Genomic DNA, 7,076 nt, shown 5'->3' on the forward strand with positions numbered 1-7,076 from the left:
TCTCTCTCTCTCTCTCTCTCTCACACACACACACACACGGGGGGGGGCGATGTGTGTTGAAAGCTCCTTAAAATGCCCATTGTGTAAAACTGTCACTGTGCACACAAGAATGTTACTTACCTTCATTCAACTTTTGAGGTCAAAACAATCAGTAGAATGTTTTAACACTGTAGCTGTCTGAGACTGCAGTAGCAGTTGGGACCAACATGAGTTTGATCAAACAGTAAAAAGGAAGATATTGAGAAGAAAATGTTCACAGGGAGCTTTGACAGCTCCAACACAGAGCTGACGATCTAAAAGGCTGCGGGCAGATCCGACTAACTCCTTAACTGGAACACAAGCGGAAAGCTACAAAGTTCTGGGTCCTTCAAAGTGTAACCAAGACACCACACTGGCTGGCTCAGTAACCTGAGGAGAGGACCCTTCACTTGGTTACCTGAGCAGAGACTTCAGTCAGGGTGAGGAATACTGATCTTCCAGAATGTGCCTGGAAACGTTACTTGACAAACAGCAATAACATCAACTGACATTCTGGGTGCATCATTTTCCTTATCCAGTTTCTCAGGGGCGGGGCTTGATTTCTTTTTATGGCAGTAAAATATACTGGAGGTAGAGCATGGTAGTGTCCAATGTTGTCACTAAAATATACCACTTTGCACATGCATATGTGGGGAGTAGACTGGGGAGATGGCTCAGGGGGTGCTGAGCGCTGCACAAGCCTGAGGGTCTGAGCTTGACCTAGGAACTCACAGTGAAGGAGAGAATGGACTCCCTAAGTTCCATGCATACGCCCTCATATCATATACATTCATACAAGCATACATACATTCACACCTAGACAATAACAGTAATGAAATGAAAATTTTAAATGTAATCAATTAATGTAAATACATTCAAGAAATAAAGAAAACCATGTCTACAGAATTAAAAGAAAGCCAAGAGTGACACTTCATCAAGTAGGGAATATCAATAACAAGGTAAAACTCATTTAAAAGATAAAACTTTAAAAAAGGGTTTAAATGCCCTTCCTCTTTCATTGCTTGCAGCCCACAGCTCCAGTTTCCTGGAAAATGACAAGAGATGACGAATAGGACCAGAGCTGGTCATCACAGTCATTATGGTTACTGCTTGCTGCCTCCCGTTCACTTTCCTTGGGGAAGCTGGCACCAAGTTGTAAGTCGCAGGGAGAGGGACAAAGGACGGGGACTGGCCTCCTACCAGGAACCAGCAGAGAACTGGCTGAAGACTTCTTCCCACAGCCAGGTAAGTGCATCAACAGCCCCAGCCAAGCCCCAACAGGAGAGCTGCTCAGCTGGACCGCTCAGCTACTGCCCCTCTGATAGCTCACGAAGTCGAAGTCCTGTTTGTTGGTTCTTAAGCAGCCAGAGCTTGGATTTGTTATTCAGAAATTATGACTAATACAAGCTAAGAGGAAAACAATCCTCTAAACAATCAAGGACAGAATTAAACAGGAAACATTGCCACCCTGCTAACTGTGTTTTATGCTAGCAAGAATTTCACACCCTCTAAGAGCGTCACAATGGAATAGTTACCATTTTAAAGCACTCTGATACTTGTCAACCAAAGACAGAAGACAAGACAAGTGACTGCAGAAGATGAATGTGGTTTTCTTCTCTGATGCACTAAGGAACTTGTCGATAAAGATGCTCTCTACTTTGAAAGTTACTCACAGTTTGAGACCACCTCCACCATCTGTTTTCCATAAGGAATCTAAAGTAGTCTGGATTATGGAACAGATACATAAAGATTTTTAGAAATTAAAAGTAAGCCAGGTGCAGTGGTACATGCCTATAATCCCATCACCCAGGAGACTGAGGCAAGGGCACCAGCTGAGTCCAGAGACATTGCAGACCAGCCTAAGCAACGCAGTAAGACCACCAGTCTCACCACTAACAAATTAAAAACAGAAACTGCAAACAGCAATCAATGACAGCACAAAAAGATGTGCAGCAAATTAAAATTTAGCACCACGAAGTCACAAGGAGAAAGAAACGGCAGCCCCGGCTGACAGGAATCAGTCTGTGGTTCTGCTGGCAGAAGCTAGGATGCATTCTTTATAAGCCTCTCAGCTCACTTAGGTTAGTGACCTGCTTCCTAAGACTGTGCCCCGCCTCTGCCATCTCAGTGCTTCTGTTGGGAGCCAAGCACTGCTCAGTTTAAAGTCTGGAGATGCCTTAATGTGGGTAGAAAAATGGCCACATGAAGGTAACCCTAGAAGGTGGGTATGAGGTGACCAGGGCCTCCTCTTGTACAACTGCAAGTCACTGTTTAGAGACTGCTTACAGTGCCCTAAAGTTAAGGTATTTGGGGAAAGCAGTCTTGTGGGGTCATTTCCAATGGAAAATGGAGCAACTTACAAAATAAGAGTCAGTTAAATCCGAAGGTTTCTTAGCCATCAACTGGAAATCCTCCTCCACAGCAATATGAGCCAGAAACACCATAGCTACCAGACCAGCACTTTTGCTCCATAAATTCCCTCCTACTCCTCCACCCAAATCCTACCCAACCCACCCCCACCCCCTGTTGCCTCAGCCTTCCTGGGGAGATCTACTAAGATGTTATGGGCATTTGAAGAGTTATTTGAGGTCTAGCTTTGTGGTCAATATCAACTGACCATCTGAGTGATAAATGTTTCTAAGAAATAAAGTCTGCCTAAAACACCCAACTGATCGGTTGTCTCCAACAGTTCAACAGCCACTGGCTTCTCACAGTGCCTGGAGGACTGGAATCAGAGGCATTGGAGAGAGGGCTATGGAGAGAGAGGGTTCACACACATTCATCAGCACACGACTGAGGCAAACGTGGAAAGACAGCACCTGGTGTTCCCTGCGGCCTGGTCCCTGCTTAATTCTGGACGCATTCTGCAGGCTGGGCGTCAGCAGCTGAAGGACGCTCAGTCTGCGCTAGAATTGGACCTGCTGTGATGTTAATGAAGAGCCGCTAGCAGGCCTGCTGGAAGGCAATTTAGATATACATAATTATGATTTAATCCCTCGCCCTGTGACATCAAAAAGGTCTCTGCCCAAGTGCACACTGCCTGGTTTCGTGCAGCAAAGAGTACAGCTGCGCACTCCTGTTCCCTTTGTGTGTCGCGCTCACACTGGCCATGATAGCTTTATTAACTGGTGTGACCCGACCTAGTTCTTCACACAGGGCACTATCTCCTAATCAAAACCACAAAGTGGCTGAGCGGCCTGTGAAAAGAAATCAGGGGCTGCATCTAAAATGTCAGATTAGCTGCTGTAGATGGGGAAGACGTTGACAGGGTGGAGATGGTCGGAACAGGCCCAGCCCTCTCGTGGGAGCAGCAAGAGGTGATGCTTTCAGCAGTCGGAGATCAAAGGGTCCACAAGGCTGTCTTTTAGAATGCAGTGCTAGCTCCTGGGATGAGCGTCCTGGCAGAGAATGGCCATGTACACACAGCAGGTTCTAGGGTCAAGGAGAATTCATGTTGAAGCAATGATGCTTCCCATCCTCTGGCCTCCAAGAAAGACTGGACACTGGCTGAGAACATTAGAGGCCTCCCGGGGAAGGTCAGAATTCCCTTCAGAAAACAGCATCGGAAGCATCAAAATATCTGAACCAGATGCCAAGGCACCACCCAAACAAGCCAGACTTAGCCATCCATCTCAATATGCCATTCGAAGAGATGAATGACGACAAAAAGCAATGTGGACGCTTTGGGGAAAGGACCGCCATGTCTTCTGAGATGAGGTTTAGGGTGAAACATGGGGAAGAGGTATGCATAACCATGTAGTCCTGGTCAAGGCACAGTCCTGCCCATCACTGACTCAACATTGTCTCAATTTCACACTCTTCTGCAAATGGTCCAGTACATTGCTACGGCAACTGCAGCCCAATAAATGTTTGCGCTATTAATTGCTGAGGGTGCAGGCCCACTTTCTTGAGCAATTGTCCTCGTCTGGAAGTAGAGGGAGTGTTCTGGGAGGTTTTCCTGGAATTCAAGGTTACTTAAGAGGAAAGATTAAGGACTACAATTTACCTCTGTGCTTTCAGCTAAAGCACAGACATAAAATACAAGCAAAGATGTCATGCTGGGCTTTGATCCTGCTTCATTTACCTTGCAGGTCAGAGACAATGCTTTTTTGTCGGGAGCCGCTCCCGCCATTACAAGATGGCGCCGGCTTCCTGTTTCCTGGTTCTTCTTGCCAGCATTTTCGCGCTTCTTGTCAGCATTGCTTCGCGATTTGCGCATGCGCCGCCTTATGCTAATGTAGGATTGTGTGATCCTCCAATGGGAGATCACATGTTAATTGGGTATTGTGTGGAGCACCAATTACAGATGAACACGCCTCTCTGCTGGCTATTTAAGCAGAGCACAACCCGGGGTCTGGGTCCTTCTCCATCTGCTGTTAAGAGCCTCACAATAAAGTTGCTGCTGGACAAATCCGTTGTTGCTGCGTCGTCCTTATCGGTGAGGGCTGCGCGCGACAAGTGGTGCCGAAACCCGGGAGCCGCCGAACCTCGGAGGAAGAGGAACCACGACAATCTGCTGACTCTAGTGAAGAGGAAGAGATAGAGCTCGATCCTGATGAGCAAGCAGAATTAGATGAGGAAGCAGCAAAATATGAAGCAGAGAGATATGGCCCTGACCCGCCTTATGCGCCAGGGTATGGTGCGACAGCGCCCCCTCTCGAGGAAATGATCCAAGTCAGAAAAAGGAGTAAAGCTACTAGGGCTATGGCTCCTAATTCATTAATTTCAGAAAAGGAAAGAAAGAAAATTCAGGCTGCTTTCCCCGTCTGGGAAGATGCGCAAAATCAAAGGCAGCACTCACCGTTGGATCTGAAACAATTGAAGGCTTTGGAGGAGTCAGTACAAACCTATGGTATTAGCGCCTCATTTACGCAGGCGCTGATAGAAAGACTAGCAGCCGCAGCTATGACTCCTGATGACTGGTCCAAAACAGTGAGAGCATGTCTTACTATGGGACAATATTTAGACTGGAAATCCATTTATCAAGAGCTGTGTATGGCTCAAGCAAAGCAAAATATAGCCAATCAACGGCCTCAATGGAATTATGATATGCTTACTGGACAAGGCCAGTGGGTAGTTAATCAGACCTTATACCCACCTGAAGTATATGAACAAATACCGGTAACAAATCAAGGCTTGGCAGCAGCTGTGCTCTCTGCTCTTATTACTCCTTACACTAGCCATCAAGTACAGGTGCTATGCTCCACTCTAGATGTATGGGCTGTGTTACGATGCACCTACTCCGGCAACATTGATAATCATTAAAGGACCGGATCCTATTTTTATAAGATCCAGGGGAGCTGTGTGTATTTTCCCACAGGACCAAGACGAGCTTGGAGGTGGAGACCCAGGAGATTCGATGGGGGATCCTGTCAGCCTTTCCTCGACCCATGCCGGTGATGCATGATGCACAAGTCTTCCCAAGATTTTTCGCCACTAATGACTCTCTGGGACTACCTTATTTGCCAATGTCTATCCTCCGCCCTCTCCTATTTTAAGGAATGGGTTGGTGTGGGCATGTTTGGAGTGATGTTTCTCGCAGGTTTGTTCCTCTGTTTTTGGCTGCTCTGCCGATTTAAGAGAAAACAACATCTTAAAAATGTGGCCATGGTGCGGGCAATGCTGGCTGTGGAACAGGGGACATCCCCCCAAGTTTGGCTTAACATGCTCAGTCATTGAGACACTGTCTGAACTTATAGCACCCCTGAAGGGCACAAGTTCCCATTGCACCAGGATGCTGTTCTAGACAGACCTCTGCACTCCCCAGGGCTCGGGTTCCCATTGCACGGGGCTACGGGTGCGGAGAGTCTCCTGCACCGTGTAACCTTCTTGATCGCTAATGCTGTTGGCTCAGCAGGCTGATCGACAACTTCATGGTGTGTTAATTTTTTCTGACTGACTTGGCCTTTAATTAATATATAAGGGGGAGATGTCGGGAGCCGCTCCCGCCATTACAAGATGGCGCCGGCTTCCTGCTTCCTGGTTCTTCTTGCCAGCATTTTCGCGCTTCTTGTCAGCATTGCTTCGCGATTTGCGCATGCGCCGCCTTATGCTAATGTAGGATTGTGTGATCCTCCAATGGGAGATCACATGTTAATTGGGTATTGTGTGGAGCACCAATTACAGATGAACACACCTCTCTGCTGGCTATTTAAGCTAGAGCACAACCCGGGGTCTGGGTCCTTCTCCATCTGCTGTTAAGAGCCTCACAATAAAGTTGCTGCTGGACAAATCCGTTGTTGCTGTGTCGTCCTTATCGGCGAGGGCTGCGCGCGACACTTTTTAGCAAAAGCAGCTGCTTCTAGGTTCTTGTTTCAGTGATTTCTGTTTTGATATGTGGAGGCAGTTTAAGGTCACAGGTGTTCGGGAGCAATAGAGATTATGTTCAAGCTTCCGTGGATAAATGTAGAAAGGGTCAGGGATATTTTCAGAAGTGCACGGCATTTGGCCAAAGCATGGTGCTGTGGGTTCAACTGCATCTCCTAACATATGTGTACTGAAATGTTAACCCCTTGGTACTCAAGACATCTTTTAGGAAGGTCAGCTGATGAGACTGACAATCACCATGGAAACACGCCACTGGGCAGTCTGTTAATTGAGCTGGGAAGACCTACCCTGAATGTGAGCCACAGTCTTCCATGGGCTGCAGTCTGGGACTGAATAAACAGGAGAAAGAGAGCTTATCAAAAGCAGCCTCTATCACCCTCTGCTTCCTGACTGCAGAAAACCAGCTGCCTCCTGCTCCTGTGGCCTCCTGCTCCTGCGGCCACGCCTTCCCAGCTGTGAATGTATCCTTACCTCACACAGAGCCAAATAAAACCTTCCTTCTTTACCTTGCTTTTGCCCATCAATTTGTGACAGCAATAAGAGTGTAACTAGTACATCAGAAGATCATTTTATTTGGAGACTGAACATTGTAGCAGTGTCGATGAGAGCATGCTTCTCCCAACTGTGGTTTAGGAAAAGGCAGAAGCAGGAAAGCCACTCCTACTGGCTCTGAAGCAGGCCATAAAACACAGGGTGCCCACTCTCTTCTTTTTTGAAGATCTTAATAAGAC

Source organism: Psammomys obesus, unplaced genomic scaffold (genome assembly GCF_907164565.1).
Source record: "Psammomys obesus unplaced genomic scaffold, mPsaObe1.curated_primary_1811, whole genome shotgun sequence".
Lineage (NCBI taxonomy): Eukaryota > Metazoa > Chordata > Mammalia > Rodentia > Muridae > Psammomys > Psammomys obesus.